Below are 19,511 nucleotides of genomic sequence, written 5' to 3' on the forward strand. Positions count from 1 at the left end.
TGGTACAAGGTATTAATCCAAGTTATTTTTTGCATATGAACATCTAGTATTTCCAGGACCATTTATTGAAAAGGTTATTCTTTTTCTAATGAACTGCCTTTACACCTTTGTAAAACAAAAATCAGTTGTCTATATTTGTGTGAGTATATTTCTGGGCTCTCTGTTCTCTTCCATTAATATATTTTTCTGTTTGGACATCAATCCCACACTGTCTTGATTATAGTACAGCTTTATAATACTTTTTTTTTTTTTTGGGTGCACCGCACACATGGCTTGCAGGATCTTAGTTCCCTGATCAGGGATTGAACCCGGGCCCCGGCAGTGAAAGTGCCAAGTCATAACCACTGGACTGCCAGGGAATTTCCTATAATACATCTTAAAATCAGGTAGTGTTTTAACCTTCCAAATGTGTTCTTTTCTCAAAGTTGCTTTGACAATTCTAGGTCATTTGCATTTACATATGAATTTTAAAATCAGCTTGTGATTTTCTATAAAAATTCCTGCTGGGAATTTGAAAGGGATTATATTGAATCTGTAAATCAATTTGGGAAGAATTGTTATCTCAACAATATTGAGTCTTCTGACCCATGAATAAGGTATAAATATACTATTTAGATTTTCTTTAACTTCTCCCAGCAAAGCTTTATAGTTTTCAGCATACAGGTTTTGCACATCTTTTCTTGACCAAATGCTTTGGCCAGAACCTCTAGTACAGTGCTGAATATAAAGAGTGAGAATGGACATCTTGATTTGTTACTGATCTTCTTATAGGGAAAGCACTCAGTCTTTCACCATTAAGTATGATGTTAGGTATAGGTTCTTCATAGATGCTCTTTATCAGGTTGATGAAGTTCCCTTCTATTCCTAGTTTGCTGAGAGTTATTATCAGTAATGGATGAAAGAGCTGTGAAGTGGAAGCTTTGGACCTCACCTACCTTAGTCAGAATTGTTCTGTTTTATGTGTGGATATTCTCTGTGAACTTTGTTTGCAAAATGAATTCAACTCCTAATAAGAAAAAAACGTTTGAATAACACTACTTTATACAATAAGTAAGTGTATTAGTCAGGGTACTCCAGAGAAACAGAGCCAGTAGGATAGATAGATAGATAGATAGATAGATAGATAGATAGATAGATATGTGTGTGTGTATAATATAATATAATGAGGAATTGGTTCACAATATTACGGAAGTGAGAAGTCCCAAGATCTCCCATCTGCAAACTGGAGACCCAGGAAAGCCAGTGGTATAATTCTTAGAGAATGGATGAATTCCAGTCCAAGTCTGGAGGCCTGACAACCAGGTAAGCCAATGGTGTAAAATCTCAGTACAAGGGCAGAAGATCAATGTCCCAGCTCATTCAGGCAGACAAGAAGCAAAACGGGTGAACTCTTCCCTCCACCTTGTGTTCTATTCAGGTCCTCAATGGATTGGATGATGCCCACATTGGGGAGGGCAGTCTACTTTACTGAGTCCACCAATTCAAATGCTCATCTCATCCGGAAACACCCTCATAGACACACCCAGAAACGATGTTTAATCTGGGCACCCCTTAGCCCAGTCAAGTTGACACATAAGTTAACCACCACAGTAGGTTATTGAAAAATTGAATATAAATTTAACTTTTTATTTTCCAATGAACTAGAAACACATAGGGAAATCTTTTGAAAGAATATTCCTGCATTCTTTGTAAAATCTAGAGGATTCCTAGGCCATGCTTGAAAACGCTGATTCTGGGAATTCCCTGGCGGTCCAGTGGTTAGGACTCCGCACTTTCACTGCCAAGGGCGCAGGTTCAATCCCTGGTCGGGGAACTAAGATCCTGCAATACGTGCGGTGTGGCCAAAAAAACGAAACGAAACGAAACGAAACAAATGCTGATTCTGCAGCCTCTTAGAAGAAGTAGAGTTGTAAGACTGAGAGGGAACTTTCCAGAGAAGACTGATCTAACCTTCTGCCCCCAGGGATTGTAGTAGTGCTGGGGAGAAGGTGTGGCGAGTCTAGAGAAGGACATTTTCCCATTTCTCTCACTGTTCTATATCTTAGCAACAAGGCATAAGTTCTGCACAGCCTTGGATTCCCTTGGGATTACAGGCTGCTTGCGGGCAGGAACTGTATTACTTTCTTTTCTGTAGCTCCTTCAGCTGTCTCTCACAGTTCTTTAAACATCTCATGTGCTAAATGAGTAAATAAATGATAGGTGGGCGGATACCTTTTCCTTCCTACCATCTCTTGCCCCTTACTTTTTGAGCTCACTCGGCCCAGCTCTAGACAGACTTGTGAAGCAGATCGAGTCTGTCTTTGGTGCCCTTTGCCCACCACGTGTTGCTGTCTCCTGAGTGCCCGGTGTGTCCTCCTACTCGTGATCGTTTCACTCTCAAATCCCAGCAAGGCCTGTTCTTCACAGGCAGCATCCCATGCCTCATCTGAGCTTCCTCATTATGTGTCCTGTCTTGCTTTCTTTAACGATTCCACAGAGTTAGGGTCAGGCCACCTAGTGGATGAGGATTACAGAGAAGACAGCCTGCAGACTCTTGCCTCAGCATGCAGCTAGGGTATCCACAGCACTCTCCTCCCTCTCTCATCACCTCCAAGCACCGAGCCCACCCATGGTGGACAGTACTTACCCACCTCCCAAGCCCCCTTTCCCCTCTCTGAGAACAGTTTTGTGTGATCCTGGGGTAGTTTGGTTTTTAAGGGCAGGTAAGCCACAAAAATAGAGCAAGCCCTTCTTGGATCACCGTGTCTCCCACTGCTCACTGTTCAAAGTTCCTGTTTTCCAAGTTGATATATTGAGAAAAGTATAAGCTTCTGCCAGAGCATCCATTTCTCTCCATGTGTGGGTTATCCTGTCCTATCTTGGCTCATAGGAAATAAAGGAAACAAAGTATTTTGTTTCAGTTAGGGAGAATCAGTATTAAGGATTTACTCCTTCCTTTGTTTGTTAAACAAATCATCATCATGCGCCCACTATATACAAATAGATTATGATAACAGGGACTTCCTTAGATATCGGTTTGTTTTCTGTTTACTCCATCAGCAAAATTCTTCAGGGAAACTTGAAGAACTGTAAATGGCTCACTAACAAAAGCAAACAACACTCAAACATTTAAAATTAGGCAACTTTCAAACTACCATCCACACGTTTCCAGGTTTCATTTAAAAGCAAAACCAACCTGAGTACCAGGTGTGAACTTAAAGTAATAGGATTGTTATCTTCTAAAAATAAACCTGAGAGGGTGTACCCGTCCGAAGACATAATCTCCCAGCTAGTGTAGCCATCTTGAGAGTCCGAGCCCTTGTTCTATTGGTGTGGCCACAACTACTTGTCTTTTGGGACTAAAATTAGACCTCACCTCCTCCTTCAGGGAGCCGGCCCTCACCCTCAAGTCTGGGTTTGATGCTCTTCTTCTGGGCTCCCTGAGCGTCCTGTGCTTACATCTATCAAAGCACTTATCACACTGGATTGTATGTCTCCCTTATCTGAAGGTAGGGAAGATGTCTTGTTTGACTTTGTATCCCTGTGGCCAAGCAGTTGCTCAGTAAATATTTGTTAACTGAAAAAAGTCTCTGCGTCATATTTTTGGACCATCTTCAATGATAGCAAATCTTTCTTCTTTTACTGGAGAATGTGATTTTTGGCAAACAGATGTTATTCGGAAACATGTTGGGCAAATCAGGTATTCATCAAACTGAATAACAATGTCTATTTAAAAATGAGCTGTGATCACAATGTATTGACTACTTTTCTTCTGCGATTCATAAACTGGCTCTGAAAACAATTCCGAAGAAGGAATTGCAAAAGGTTTTGAGCAATAGAAGCTTCCCAGGGCAATATCTTTGAAAGACTATGTTCCTTTATATGTTTAAGTTGGAATATGTGTTTAGAGAAAAATCAAACAAATATTTGTCCTGAAAATTATCGAACACCTACTCCAGGGAGCAGAGCATGGCGTTTCGAGGTTAAGAGCATTACTCTGGAGCTGGACTGCTTGGGTTCCAATCCTGCCTCTGCAGCTAAGTTAGCTGTATCGTCTTGTACAAGTTACTCAACCTGTTGTTTCCTCATTTGTAAAATGGGGATAGTACCTCCCACATAGAGTCATTGTGAGGATTAGTTGAGTTAATCACATCAAGTGCTTAGAATATAGGGCCCGGTACATAGTAAGTGCTCACTAAGAGTTGTTATTATCATTGTTATCTTTATGATCATAACAATGTTTGAGGCACTGTATTAGAAAATACTAAAGATAATACTTTTTTTAAAAAGACCTATCCCTTCCCTCAGGAAGTTCACAGTATAATGGGAAATACAGACATGTAATTTATGTTATCATACAACTTGATGGGTGCTCTCAGAAATGCCAGCTGTCATGATGGCAGGAACAGCTGACATGGGGAAGAGTCTAGTATCGAGAGCATCTCAGTACAGCTCTATAAGCACCAAATGCCCTCCACTCCATTCAGAACATTGTGTCCTGAGAATAGAAGTGTCAGGACGACCAGATATTGATGTTCATGGTAGTGATGAGAACAGAAGGACCTGAGAGTAGAGATCACACTTTTTTACTAAAATACTTCCATTTTTTTAAAAAACAAAGGAATGGTATGCGGTGTCAGTTCCTTTGAAAGTATTCAGTGCTCCTTACTTCACTCCGAATAGGAACCCGTCTGGACAGAGAATTCATAGACTCGATCATCAATATGTCTCTCTGTTTAAAAAAAAATTGGTTCCAGTTTCAAAAACTAAGATACAGTGTTGCTCTGATCCTGAAAGAATGGAATAATCTGGAAGGATTTGCCATTTTACCAAGAGAGTTTAGAGGTTTACTATGGATTAGAATTGCACCAATATTTAAGAATAGTAACATTAAATAATGATATAATTTACACTTGGGGATGCATTGTTTCATTACTGTATCATTTCTTTTACTGTGCAGAAATTAGTTTTTTCAATTAAAATATTGGTTGCCTTTTTTTAAACCAGAGTTTCCCTCTTTCAGAAATAGTTATAAAAATGACAATTTATGTTGCAATCAGTTATTTTGTATGATTCATGAAGAAACACTTTAAAAATAACTTTGTAATAAAGACAGAAAACTGTTTCTTTACGATTGTGATTCATCATAATTACTTTTGAACATTTGGTAAATCCTATTTCGGGTAATTTTTAAGAAGTACTTTAAAACTCTTTCAGAGTCTGTTTAAGGCCCTCCTTTATGAATTCTGCAAAAGCTTCACTTTGTGAACAAAATGGGCTTGAGGTAATAAGCATAATGTGAGACAAGGTGGTTATATGTGTTTCTGCCCTCTCCTCATCTTTTCAGTTTCCCTTCTGAGAAGTTGAAAGTCAAGGGATTATTTTGGGGAATTAAAGTAATTGCAAAGAGAAACAGCATGAGCCTGCAACCTTTCCACCATGGCATGTTCTGTGCTTCTGGGCCCAAGGGGCAAGCAAGAGGTGCCAATTCTTAAGAGACCTGTGATGGAGCCACAGACGTGTTTTCTTAAGAAAGGGAGAGAGAATACGGCAGTGGTAACTGGAGCCGAGTGCTATACTTGGCATTTGTTCCAGGTTTGCTTAGTTGAACTGAATTTCCTGCTTATGGGCAAGATACCATTCCGAGTTGTACAGAATGAGCACACAGCTGTCATCTTCATTTTGCCCCAAAGGCTATTAACAGTTGGTCCTAAAGTGAAGGATTTTATTCTGTTACATGGATCATGAGTAGAGCAATCATAAAGTGTATTGATGTTGGGAAGAAAATCTGCGTTCTGAGCATGTGTATGATTAACACCCTTATTGGACACTAATAATGCTGAGAGTTTCCAACCTCACCTGGAACTTCCTAAGGGTTGTGAAAATGAATTTTTCACCACTACAGCTACTATAATCCCTGGTGCACTTCTTTTTTTAAAAAAATTTCATTTATTTAACTATAGTTGATCTACAATATTGTGTTAGTTTTAGGTGTACAGCTTCAGATTCTTTTCCATTATAGGTTATTACAAGATATTTAATATAGTTCCCTGTGCTATACAGTAAATCCTTGTTGTTTGTCTATTTTATATACAGTGATGTGTATATGCTAATCCCATACTCCTAATTTATCCCTCCCCCTCCCCTTTCCCCTTTGGTAACCATAGGTTTGTTTTCTATGTCTTTGAGTCTGTTTCTGTTTTGTAAATAAGTTGATTTGTATTAATTTTTTAGATTCCACATATAAGTGATATTATATAATATTTGTCTTTTTCTGCCTGACTTCTTTCACTTAGTATGATAATCTCTAGGTCCATCCATGTTGCTGCAAATGGCAGTATTTCATTCTTTCTTACAGCTGAGTAATATTCCATTGTATATGTGTGTGTGCGTGTGTGTGTGCGTGTGTATACACATATATACCACATCTTCTTTATCCATTCATCTGTCGATGAACACTTAGGTGTCCATGTCTTTGCTATTGTGAATAGTGCTGCTATAAACATAGGCATGCATGTATCTTTTCGAATTAGAGTTTTGCTCTTTTCCAGATATATGCCCAGGAGTGGGATAGCTGGGTCATATGGTAACTCTATTTTTAGTTTTTTAAGGAACCTCCAGACTGTTTTCCATAGTGGCTGTACCAGTTTACATTCCCACCAATAGTGTAGGAGGGTTCCCTTTTCTCCACACCCTCTCCAGCATTTATTATTTATAGACTTTTTGATGATGGCCATTCTGACTGGTGTGAGGTGTTACCTCATTGTAGTTTTGATTTGCATTTCTCTAATAATTAATGATGTTGAGCATCTTTTCATGTGCCTCTTGGCCTTCTGTATGTCTTCTTTGGAGAAATCTCTATTTAGGTTGGACTTAGTGACTTGATTCTAATGCATAGAATATGACAAAGGTGTTGGGATGGGACTTCTGTGATTAGGTTACAAAAGATTGTGACTTCCATCCTGCTGGCACTCTCTCTTGCCCTCTTACTTACTCTGATGAAGTTTGATGCCGTGTTGCGAGATGCTCTGTAGGGAGACCCACGTGCCAGAGACTCAAGGAGGCCTGCAGCCAACAGCTTATGAGGAACTGGATCCTTTGTCCAACAGTCTGCGAAAAACGGAATCCTGCCAACAACCATGTGACTGAACTTGGAAGCAGATCCTTCCCAGTAGAGCCTTCGGATGAGGTGGTGTCCCTGGCCAGCGCCTTGATTGCGGGCTTGCGAGAAGCCCTGAAGCAGAAGACCCAGCTAAGCCACGCCTGGATTCCTGAAAGTATGTTTTAAGCAGCTAAGTTTTGGGGGTAATTTATTATACTACACAATAACTAATACACCTTCCAAGAGGTAACCACTATCCTAAATGTGCTATCATTCCCATACATGTCTTTACATGTATGCTACATTTATATGTATCACTCCCATGTATGCCTACACACACATACACACACACGTACAATTACTATATATATATAGTAATTGTATTACATGTTCTTAAAATCCATATAAATGATATTATAGTATTTGTATCCTTCTGGAATTAGAGTTTCCCTTATTTGTTTTTCCACCGCCACCATTCCATCTTTGCCTCTCTGGGTCTTTCTCTGTGTCTCAGCCTCTGTGAGTTCTAGTCTCCACCCCAGCCCAACCCTTTCTGTCCTGTTCCGTTTACCTGCAGTAGTCCCAAACTGGTGACTTAAGCCTGGTCCCACCTTAGGTGAAGCCCAGCTTCTTCCCGTATGGCTCTCTAAACCAAAATCTCGGCCTTGCTCTTCAACATTACATGGGCCTCTAGGCCAACCTGGATCGTCACTGGGGTTTTCTTTGATAATGGTGCTTTCTAGAGCAGTATGCATCTAAAAGTTTAACGTGCATAGGAATTTCCTGGAAACCTTGTTAAAATGTGACTATGAAGGTCCGGGGAGGGCCTGAGATTCTGCATATCTACAAAGCTTTCAGGTGTTGCTGATGCTGTTGATACGTAGACCCCATATTTAGTAACAAGATTCGGAGGCTAGATGTCTATCTCTCTCTTTATGAAAATTGTTTCAACTTGACATTTTAAATTTTTTTAAAATTTTTATTTATTTATTTATTTTTTAACATCTTTATTGGAGTATAATTGCCTTACAATGGTGTGTTAGTTTCTGTTTTATTATATTAGATACCAATAAAGGAATTCAAAATAGGCTTACCCAGTGGTAGAAAGTGATGGCTTTCAAAGGTAAGGTGGGCCAAAACAAAACCAAATAATGTAAGGAAAGACTTTACTCGGTGTTATTTACCAAAGAGAAATCTGTTCATACTTAAGCTTATTTACTGAAAGTAAACTTTTATTTTTAACTTGAACAAATGCTGACAAATATATATGTAGAAGGTAGGATAAAAGTCAGATGTCAGTGGATATCACTTTCTGGGGAATGAACTCTGGAGAGATATCAGTGTTGATAAAATTCCCCTGGGCTTCTAAAAAACAAAAAGCCTAAAGAATGAAGAACAGATTCTTTCTTTTTTCCTCCATCCTTTTCTTTCTACTCCTCCCAACTACAGAATAAAATAAGAGAAAATGAACAATTATACAACATTAACCTGCACCAGTGACTTTATAAATCTAAGAAAATAGTCTTATGTGTGTATATACTATATCTCAATAAGGAGAGAAGAACAGTACATTTTCTTTTTGTAACTTGGAACCTTGTGTATCTGATGGCTTCGACCACCTGATGACCGCACCAGCCTTGTCTCTGTTGCCCAACACCACAAATGCTTACCCCACCCCTCCTTTGATCGTCTCATTCTCTCTTTCTTTCTTTTTGGAGAGGCCATTCTGAGATTTAAATAAAGCTTTCTATTGATACTTAAGAAGACTTTGCACAATTTCTGCTTTGACCAAGTAACAGAGACTGGATTTACCCTCTTACTTTAAAGAACCAAAAAACAGGACAAAATGTATAAGCTATACCTGACTTGGCTCCCTGAACTCTGAGATCAGTGTCCGCAACCCAGGGAGTCTTCCAAGCTCTGCCTCAGCTCCCCTTCCCCATGTCCTATCCTGGAAACTTTCTGAAGGCACTAAGTTGGGTCAAATCTTCCACCTTAAGACACTGGGAAAAGAAGGGCAAACTAAACCTAAAGCAAGCCAGAAGGAAATGATAAAGATGAGAGTGGAAATTATTGGACTAGATAATAGAAAAAACAATCAAGAAAATCAATGAAACCAAAAGCTGGTTCTTGGAAAAGATCAACAAAATTGACAAAACTTTAGTTAGATTGACTAAGAAAAAAAGAAGACTCAAATTTCTAGAATCAGAAATGAAAGAGGGGATATTACTACTGACTTTACAGAAGTAAAAAGGATTATGTGGGAATTCTATGAACAATTATATACCAATAAATTAGATGAAATGGACAAATTCCTAGAGAGACACAAACTACTGAAATTGACTCAAGAAGAAAAAAAACAGTATGACTAGATCTATAACAAGTGACAAGCCTGGATTAGTAATTTTTAAAAAACTGCCCACAAAGAAAACCCCAGGCCCAGACGGTTCACCACTGAATTCTAACAAACATTTAAAGAACTAATACTAACTCTTCACCAACTCTTCCAAAAATAGAAGAGGCTGGAACACTTCCCAGTTCCTCCTATGGGGCCAATATTACCCTCATACCAAAACCAAAGACATCACAAGGAAAGAAAACTACAGATTATTATCTCTTATGAACATAGGTGCAAAAATCCTTAGCAAACTGAATCCAACAACATATAAAAAGAATTATGCACAATGAGAAGTGGGATTTATCCTAGGAATACACAGTTTGTTTAACATCTGAAAGTAAGTTAATGTAATACATCATAATAATTGAATAAAAAACAAAATCACATGATCATCTCAATAGATGCAAAAAAGCATTTGACAAAATCCAACAACCTTTCATGACAGAAACACTCAACAAACTAGGGATGGAAGAGAACTTCCTCAACAAAGGACTTCTATGAAAAACCCACAGCTAACATCATACTTAATGGTGAAAGCATAGATGCTTTATACCCTTAAAATTAGGAACAAAACAATGTCTGCAGCTCAACATTTTATTGGAGTTCTATCCAGGGCAACTAGGCCACAGAAAGAAATGAAAGACATCCATACTGGAAAGTGAAAAGTAAAATTATCTCTATTTGCAGATGACATGATCTTGTATGTAGAAAATCTCAAGGAATCCACAAAGAAAACAAAACACCTATTATAACTAATTAAAAAGTTCAGCAAGGTTGCAGAATACAGGATCAATATACAATAATCAATTGTGTATCTGTATACTTACAATGAACAATCCAAATTTACAAAAACAATTCCATTTACAGTAGCCTCAAAAAGAATAAAATACTTGGGAATAAAGCTAAGTGAAGGAATGTAAAACTTATACTCTGAAAATTATAAGACACTGTTGAAAGAAATTAATGATCTAAATAAATGGGAACACATTCCATGCTCATGGATTGGAAGACTTAATATTGTTAAGATGGTAATACTTCCCAAATTAATCTATGATTTGATGCAATCCCTATAAGAATCTCAGCTGGCTTCTCTTTAGAAAATGGCAAGCTGATTGTAAAATTCATATGGAATTGTAAGTGACCCAGAATAGCCAAAGCAATCTTGAAAAAGAAGAACAAAGTAGGAGGATTCCCACTTCCCAATTTCAAAATTTACTACAAAGCAATGATAATCAAGATAGTGTGGAAATGGCATAGAGATAGACATATAAATCAATGGAATAAAATTGAGACTCCAGAAATAAACCCATGTGTCTATGGTCAACTGATTTTTGACAAGAGTGCCAAGTTCATTCAATGGTGAAAGAATAGTTATTTCAAAAAATAATGCTGAAATGACTGGATAACCACATGTAAAAGAATGAAGTTGGACCATGCCCCACACCATATACAAAAATCAACTTTAAATTGATCAAAAACTTAAATATAAGAGCTAAAACTATAAAACTCTTATAAGAAAACATAGGGGTAAATCTTCATGACCTCAGATTTGGCAAAGGATTCTTATTTATTGCACCAAAAGGATGAAAAACAAAAGAGAAAAATAGATAAATTGGACCTCATCAAAATAAAAAACTTTTGTGCTTCAAAGGACATTCATGAAACTGCAAAGACAGCTCACAGGATGGGAGAAAATATTTGCAAATCATTAATCTGATGAGGGGATTGTATCTAGACTATATAAAGAATTTTTACAACTTGATAATAAAAACATAAATAACCCAATTAAAAAATGGGCAAAGGATATGAAATGATTATTTCCCCAAGGAAGATATACAAAATGGCCAATAAGCACATGAAAAGTTGCTCAACATCATCAGGGAAATGCAAATCAAAACCACAGTGAACTTCATACCACTTCATACCCACTCGGATGGCTATAATAAAAAAGCCAGATACTAGCAAGTATTGACGAGGATGTGGAGAAATCAGAACTCTTGTACATTGTTGGTGGGTATGTAAAATGCCACTTTGGAAAACAGTCTGGTAGTTCCTGAAAAGTTTAAACATAGAGTTACTATATAATCCAACAATTCTCTTCCAAGAATTGAAGAATATCTTCCTTCCAAGAGAAAGGAAAATATATGTCCACAAAAAAAAAACTTGTTATAGCAGCATTATTCATAATATCCAAAAGGTGAAAACAACCCAAATGTCCATCAACTGATGAATGTATAAATACAATGTGCTATATCCATACAATGGAATATTATTTGGCCATAAAAGGAGCAGAGTGCTTACTGATACATGATACAACATGGATTCATCTTGGAAAACATTATACTGAGTCAAAGAAGCCAGTTACAAAAGACCACATATTATAAGATTCCATTTATTTGAAATGTCCAGAATAAAGAAATCTATAGACAGAAAGTAGATTAATAGTGGCTCAGGGCTGGAGGGAATAGGGAATAGAAAACTAAAGGGTATAGGATTTCTTTCTGAGGTGATGAAAGCGTTCTGAAATTGGTGATGGTCACACATGTCTGTGAATATACTAAAAACCATTGAATTGTACACTTTAAATGGATGAATGTGAATTATAATTATTATAATGTGTATGGTATATGAATTATATCTCAATAAAGCTGTTTTACAAATAAGCTAGTCATTCATAGGGCTCATCTTGTTTGCTTTCCATCCCTCTGGGATCACTGTCCTTTGTTGCCTAATATATAGTGTCTTGAAAATTGTTGCTTCATATTGTCTGGCTTTTTTTTTTTTTGGTTGTTTCATGCAGGAGGGTACATACAATTTCTACCACATCATCTTAGCCAGAAGTAGCAGTTTCCCTATTTTTTTAATTGCGCAAACTGAGGCCAAAAGCAGCTAACTGGCTTACCAAAGTTCATGCTAGTTAGTGGCAGAGTCAGGTCTATAACCAGGATTTCCTGATCTGTAGTCCGAAGTTGAAACAGGATTGCTTCTTGCCTATCCAGGTTCTGGGGCAACTTGAGAGCTGAAGGTTAGTTAACCAGTCATAGACAAAGTGAATGTCTGGGGCTTGAGGATCCCTGAAAGGTCCAGATCAGTTCTCTGCCTTCTCCTCAATCCGCAAGTGTTTACTGCACACCTGTGTGCATTACCTTTTGGGAGACATTTCTGGGGACAGAAAAGCAGGTGCTACCATCTCTGGCAACAAGAAGCTCACCATCTATTTGGGAGAAAAGGCTGCACATGAAACATCTCTATGACTCAAGCATGTTTACCTATAATATAATGAATGACTCACTCAACTGTGCAGCCAAGAGAGGCAGGAGGGGTCACAGTGTGCAGGCTTTTCTCAGGAAAGGCTTCCAACTTGAGTTTCAAAAGATGGCAGCATCCCCTGACTGAGTGAGGGCAGTAAAGGCAGGATGTTGTCTTCACAGGGTGTGTGTTAAAGTGCACCTGAGGCCTCAGAGGGTCCTTGGCTATAAGAAAAGCCTGTCTTGGGGTGGGGAAAGAAAGAGGAAGTTGTCCTAGCCTGAGGGCAGACCTGGGGGATTTGATGGAAGTCCTGTGGTGAAAAGGGTGACTAACAGGTCAGCTCCTTTGCCTACAGCAAAATCAAATGCTCCCAGGCAGACAGCTTTTTTTATAGGAAAACAAGTGTCTTCTCAGGTCATGAAAAAGCTGGGTTGTCCACTTGAAATTACAGGACAAATGTTCCAGACCCTAGCTATTCAATCATTTACTGAGCACGTACTGAGCACCTACTATATACTGGGAGTTGTGTTAAGGGCTGGGGATTGACAGGTGCCCAAGACTCGTGGCTTGCCCGAGTTCATGGTCTAGAGGGGAAGACACTTGGACAATGCTAACAGATTTCCTTAAGGAAAGGTGCTCTCTTTCCCCACCCTACCCCCTGTTAGTCAACAGAAGTGGCCACGTCTTTTCCCTTTGCAGATCCATCGTCAGGGTCAGGGGGGACGGGGGAAGGACCCAAGGCCACAACAGCTGGAAGAGGTTTTCACTTCCTGCCGGGCACGGCAGGGCACACTCCCTGAAGACCAGTCCAGAGCTCTCCTTTACAGCCCGGCCCCCAGCTCGCCGCCTCCGGGAAGCCTTCTCTTCTGCATCTGCTGCCCCTGTCCCCCCCCACAGGCTCTCCTGGTTGCACTGAGATGTGTGGACATTGTTTGGCTCCCCTAGAAAAGCACAGGCCCTTTAGGGGGACGGTCCAGATCTTCTTCAAGTTTGTGACCCCCATGGCGTCTGCACAGGTAGGTGTTTGTTGACTGAATCACGAGGGCTTTGGAATCGCTCTTCTCACCATCAGTGGTGCTTCTCTTCTACCTGCCCAGGGCCTGTCTACAGAGGGCCTTCCCATCCTCTTCCTGTCTCATTGGCTCCACTGCAGGGCCTCCCGGGAGGTTTCCGCTCCCACGGCCGCGTGTGATGCTTGTGGTGCTGTGATGGCGGATACAAGGAGGGACTGCGCCCCCAGGTGAGGCCCCGCCCCCCCCCCCACACACACAGGGAGTGACTTGTCCTGTCCCTGGCCTCCGAGACTGCCGTGTCACAGCCAGACCGGGCTGTGGGTGCTCACCGAAGAGAAGCACCCACACAGGGGTGCCATCTGCCTACAGGAGCCAAAAGCCCTGGGGTGAAGAGCACAGGGTCTCAGGCCCAGCACCTCCTGCTGTTCGTGGAAGCCACGGGAGGGGCAGGGGGCCGGCATGAGTGCCGGGGTCTCAGGACTTGATCTTGCTTGCACATCCCAAGGGGGTCACTGCACAGGCCTGTGACCCGGAGCCCAGCCCCTGGGAGTGGCGTGGAGTGTCAGGGTCCATCCCTCCTGTTGAGCAGGAGCTGCAGGCCTGCCGGATCCTGGGCCTGGCTGAGTTGGCACCGACAAAGGCCCCTTTTCACTCACAGGCTCCCCTAGCTTGTGGGGTTTGAAGCAAGAATAATTTTGTCATCTCACGGTCGGGGTGCAGGGCCCTGCCACACACAGACACTGCTCCTTTACCGTGTCCTCCATGCCTCAGGATAGGCATAGTGCATGGTGGGCTTTTTCCATAAACTGTAAATTCACCTCCTTCATTCATTTTCCCTCTTCCTGCTGGTTTTATAACAGAGAATCGCACCTCCCCCCACCAAAAAAAAAAAAGTCTTAGCAGTACAAGTGTCTGAGAGAAAACCAAACATACCCATGCATCTTGGTCTGCAGTTTAAGTCTGATAACACCGCGCTCAGCAACTACAGAGCAGGGCCATACTCCCTGGTGAGCAAACAGTGGAGTTTCAGGGAAAATCCCTAATATCTATGAGTGTCATATGGGGTCAGAAACTCACTTTACCAAACAGATTCATGAGAGAGTGGCTTTTCACAATTTGAAGGTATACTTATTTTAAGAGATTCTAAAGTTGTTGAATCTGAGTGACTATGCATTTGTTCGTTCTCTTCCCCTGAGTTTTCAGATAGGAGTTTGTAGACAGTGACTCATTCTATCGCACAGCTAATTAGTGGCCAAGCCTAGGACTTGGGCTCACTCTTTCTGAGCCCCGGACTCTTCATTTGAGCCTCCCTGGGATGGAAAGGTTTGCTTCCAGATTGCTGTTTAAACACTAAGTGGAGGGGGAAGGGTAAGCTGGGACGAAGTGAGAGAGTGGCATGGACATATATACACTACCAAACGTAAAATAGATAGCTAGTGGGAAGCAGCCGCATAGCACAGGGAGATCAGCTCCGTGCTTTGTGACCACCTAGAGGGGTGGGATAGGGAGGGTGGGAGGGAGACACAAGAGGGAGGAGGTATGGGGATATATGTGTATGTATAGCTGATTCACTTTGTTATACAGCAGAAACTAACACACCATTGTAAAGCAATTATACTCCAATAAAAATGTTTTAAAAAACAGATAAATAAAAGATTTGTGCAGAAAAAAAAACCACTAAGTGGAATGGAAGGAAAAGAATATCTTGAAGCTCAAAGGTGTGAAGCCTTAGGACATTGACAACCAATTAAAAACTCAGATAAACTAAGGCTTCACACCTTTACATGCTGCAAAGCAGTCAATGGAGAAACAGGATTTGAATTCCTGAAAGGGGATTTACACATAAAGATCTAGGAACTCAGCTAACAGCATATTTGGGAGGAGTGAACAGGAGATGTCAGGGTGGAAAGACAGAGTCCTGATCAGATTCTTCCCGGCTCTGGGACCTTGTACAAATCATTTAACCTTCTTCAGCCTCTGTGGCTCATCTCAAATGAAGGAATGATGCTAATACCTGAGTTATTCCCAAATAGTCAACTGAGGTCATCCGATCAGTCCCCATATCTGCTCCATTTTATCCTAAATGTCTCTTGAACCCTCCACTTCTCTCTGTCCTCATGATTCCTTCTTTAGTTCATCTTTCTACCTCGTCTGCCCCAGGCTGTGTCCTTTTCATTCCACTCTACACACTGATCCAAAGAGATCTTTCTAGAAGGCAAAGCCGGTTACATGGCGAATCTGCTTAAAACCCTTCAATAGCTTCTCATTACTCTCAGGATAAGATCAAAACCCTTGCCCTGGTGTACAAGGCCCTTCATGGTCTGGCACCTGTCTGCCTCTCCAGGCTTATCTCACTCTGCTCCTCTCTCTTAAGTTCCAGCCATAATAAACTAGTCGCTGTTCCCCAATGAGCCAGCCTCTCTCACCTCCAGCCTTTGCAGTAGCTTTTTCCTCTAGCTAGAACACTCAGCCCCTTCCCACACCCCATCCTCCCCTAACCCTGTAATCCTGTAGGGGAAGTGCTCCCCGAGTCTGACCTCCTCCTCCTCAGTGTGCCCCAGCATCCCATGCTTCTGACATCTTAGCACTCATCACCCTGATTGAAACGGCCTTTTGCCTTGTTGGTTTCTCCCACTCAGTTCTGCAGGACTGTCTTACTCATCATTATGTTTCCAGCGGAGCCTGTTGAATGAATGGTGAATGTTTAAATCATCAAGAAAAAAAGGGAGAGGATGCAAATCATTAAAGTTAGAAATGAAAAAGGGGAAATCACAACTGACACTGCAGAAATACAAAGGATTATAAGAGACTACTACAAACAACTATATGCCAATAAAATGGACAACCACGAGGAAATGGACAAATTCTTGGAAAGGTACAATTTTCCAAGACTAAACCAGGAAGAATTAGAAAATATAGAAAATATAAATAGACCTATCTGTTTAGAAAATATAAACAGACCGTCCCCCTAAAGGGCCTGTGATTTTCTAAGGGAGCCAAACAATGTCCAGATGGCTTCACAGGCGAATTCTATCAAACATTTAGAGTAGAGCTAACACCGATCCTTCTCAAACTCTTCCAAAAAATTGCAGAGGGAGAAACACTCCGAAATTCATTCTACGAAGCCACCATCACCCTGATACCAAAACCAGAAAAAGATATCACAAAAAAAATTATAGACCAATATGACTGATGAACATACATGCAAAAATCCTGAACAAAATACTGGCAAACAGAATCCAACAGCACATTTAAAGGATCATACACTATGATCAAGTGGGATTTATCCCAGGGATGCAAGGATTCTTCAATATACGCAAATCAATCAATGTGATACACCATATTATCAAATTGAAGAAGAAAAACCATATGATCATCTCAATAGATGGAGAAAAAGCTTTTGACAAAATTCAACACCCATTTATGATAAAAACTCTACAGAAAATGGGCATAGAGCGAACCTACCTCAACATAATAAAGGCCATATACGACAAACCCACAGCAAGCATCATACTCAATGGTGAAAAACTGAAAGCATTTCCACTAATATCAGGAATAAGACAAGGATGTCCACTCTCACCACTCTTATTCAACATAGTTTTGGACGTCCTAGCCGTGGCAATCACAGAAGAAAAAGAAATAAAAGGAATACAAATTGGAAAAGAAGAAGTAAAACTGTAACTCTTTGCAGATGACATGATGCTATGCATAGAAAATCCTAAAGAAGCCACCAGAAAACTATTAGAACTAATCAAAGAATTTGGTAAGTTTGCAGGATACAAAATTAATGCACAGAAATCTCTGGCATTCCTACACACCAACAATGAAATATCAGAAAGAGAAATTAAGGAAGCACTCCCATTTACCACTGCAACAAAAAGAATAAAATACCTAGGAATAAACCTGCCTAAGGAGGAGAAAGACTTGTATTCAGAAAACTATAAAACACTAATGAAAGAAATCAAAGATGACATAAACAGATGGAGAAATATACCATGTTCTTGGATTGGAAGAATCAATATTGTGAAATTGACTATACTACCCAAAGCAATCTACAGATTCAATGCAATCCCTATCAAACTACCAATGGCATTCTTCACAGAATTAGAACAAAAAATTTTACAATTCGTATGGAAACACAAAAGACCCCGAACAGCCAAAGCAATCTTGAGAAAGAAAAACGGAGTTGGAGGAATCAGGCTCCCTAACTTCAAACTATACCACAAAGCTACAGTAATCAAGACAGTATGGTACTGGCACAAAAACAGAAATAATAGATCAGTGGAACAGGATAGAAAGCCCAGAGATAAACCCACGCACATATGGGCACCTAATTTATGGCAAAGGAGGCAAGAACATATAATGGAGAAAAAACAGCCTCTTCAATAAGTGGTGCTGGGAAAACTGGACAGCTACATGTAAAAGAATGAAATTAGAACACTACCTAACACCATACACAAAAATAAACTCTTAGAGGAAAACACAGGAAAAACACTCTTTGACATAAACCACAGCAAGATCTTTTTTGACCCACCTCCTAGAGTAATGGAAATAAAAACAAAAATAAACAAATGGGACTTAATTAAACTTAAAAGCTTTTGCACAGCAAAGGAAACCATAAACAAGGCAAAAAGACAACCCTCAGGCAAAGGATTAATCTCCAAAATATATAGACAGCTCATGGAGCTCAATATCAAAAAAACAAACAATCCAGTTAAAAAATGGGCGGAAGACCTAAATAGACATTTCACCAAAGAAGACATACAGATGGCCAAGAGGCACATGAAAAGATGCTCAACATCACTAAGTATTAGAGAAATGCAAATCAAAACTACAATGAGGTATCACCTCACACTGGTCAGAATGGCCATTATCAAAAAATCTAGAAACAATAAATGCTGGAAAGGGTGTGGTGAAAAGGGAACCCTCCTGCACTGTTGGTGGGAATGTAAATTGATAGAGCCACTATGGAAAACAGTATGGAGTTTCCTTAACAAACTAAAAATAGAACTACCATATGACCCAGCAATCCCACTACTGGGCATATACCCTGAAAAAACCATAATTCAAAAAGAGTCATGTACCACAATGTTCATTGCAGCTCTATTTACAATAGCCAGGACATGGAAGCAACCTAAGTGTCCATCGACAGATGAATGGATAAAGAAGATGTGGCACATATATACAATGGAATATTACTCAACCATAAAAAGAAACGAAATTGAGTTATTTGTAGTGAGGTGGATGGACCTAGAGTCTGTCATACAGAGTGAAGTAAGTCAGAAAGACAAAAACAAATACTGTATGCTAACGCATATATATGGAATCTAAAAAAAAAAAAATGGTACTGATGAACCTAGTTGCAGGGCAGGAATAAAGATGTAGACATAGAGAATGGACTTGAGGACACCCGGTGGGAGGGGGCAGCTGGGGCGAAGTGAGAGTAGCATCGACATATATACACTACCGAATGTAAAATAGTTAGCTAGTGGGAAGCAGCAGCATAGCACTGGGAGATCAGCTAGGTGCTTTGCGATGACCTAGAGGGGTGGGATAGGGAGGATGGGAGGGAGGCTCAAGAGGGAGTGGATATGGGGACATATGTATGCGTACGGCTGATTCACTTTGTTGTACAACAGAAACTAACACAGTATTGTGAAGAAATTATACTCCAATAATGATCTATTTTTTTAAAAAAGCAAAAGGGAAAAAAAATGCTTTGTAAACTGCAACTTGTTACACCAGTGTTAATAAGTATTATGTAATATTA

The 19,511-nt window shown here is 40.1% G+C and overlaps 1 protein-coding gene across 11 annotated transcripts in view; it reads left to right on the forward strand.

Moving 5' to 3' along the window:
• The window catches only part of LOC309620767 (uncharacterized protein), a 96,968-nt gene that overhangs the window by 73,763 nt on the left and 3,694 nt on the right, over window positions 1-19,511 (forward strand). For 8 of the 11 annotated variants that reach the window (XR_014239604.1, XR_014239605.1, XR_014239607.1 and 5 more), the window contains one exon: window positions 6,984-7,256. The exons of 1 other annotated variant lie outside the window; for it this stretch is intronic. The gene's annotated coding sequence lies outside the window, so the exon portion shown is untranslated. Of the gene's footprint in view, window positions 1-6,983; window positions 7,257-13,625; window positions 13,745-19,511 lie in introns of those variants that run through there. 2 more of the 11 variants (XR_014239612.1, XM_082377645.1) reach the window with 2 other exon arrangements.

The sequence above is a fragment of the Balaenoptera borealis genome (genome assembly GCF_965194805.1).
Source record: "Balaenoptera borealis genome assembly, chromosome: X".
NCBI lineage: Eukaryota > Metazoa > Chordata > Mammalia > Artiodactyla > Balaenopteridae > Balaenoptera > Balaenoptera borealis.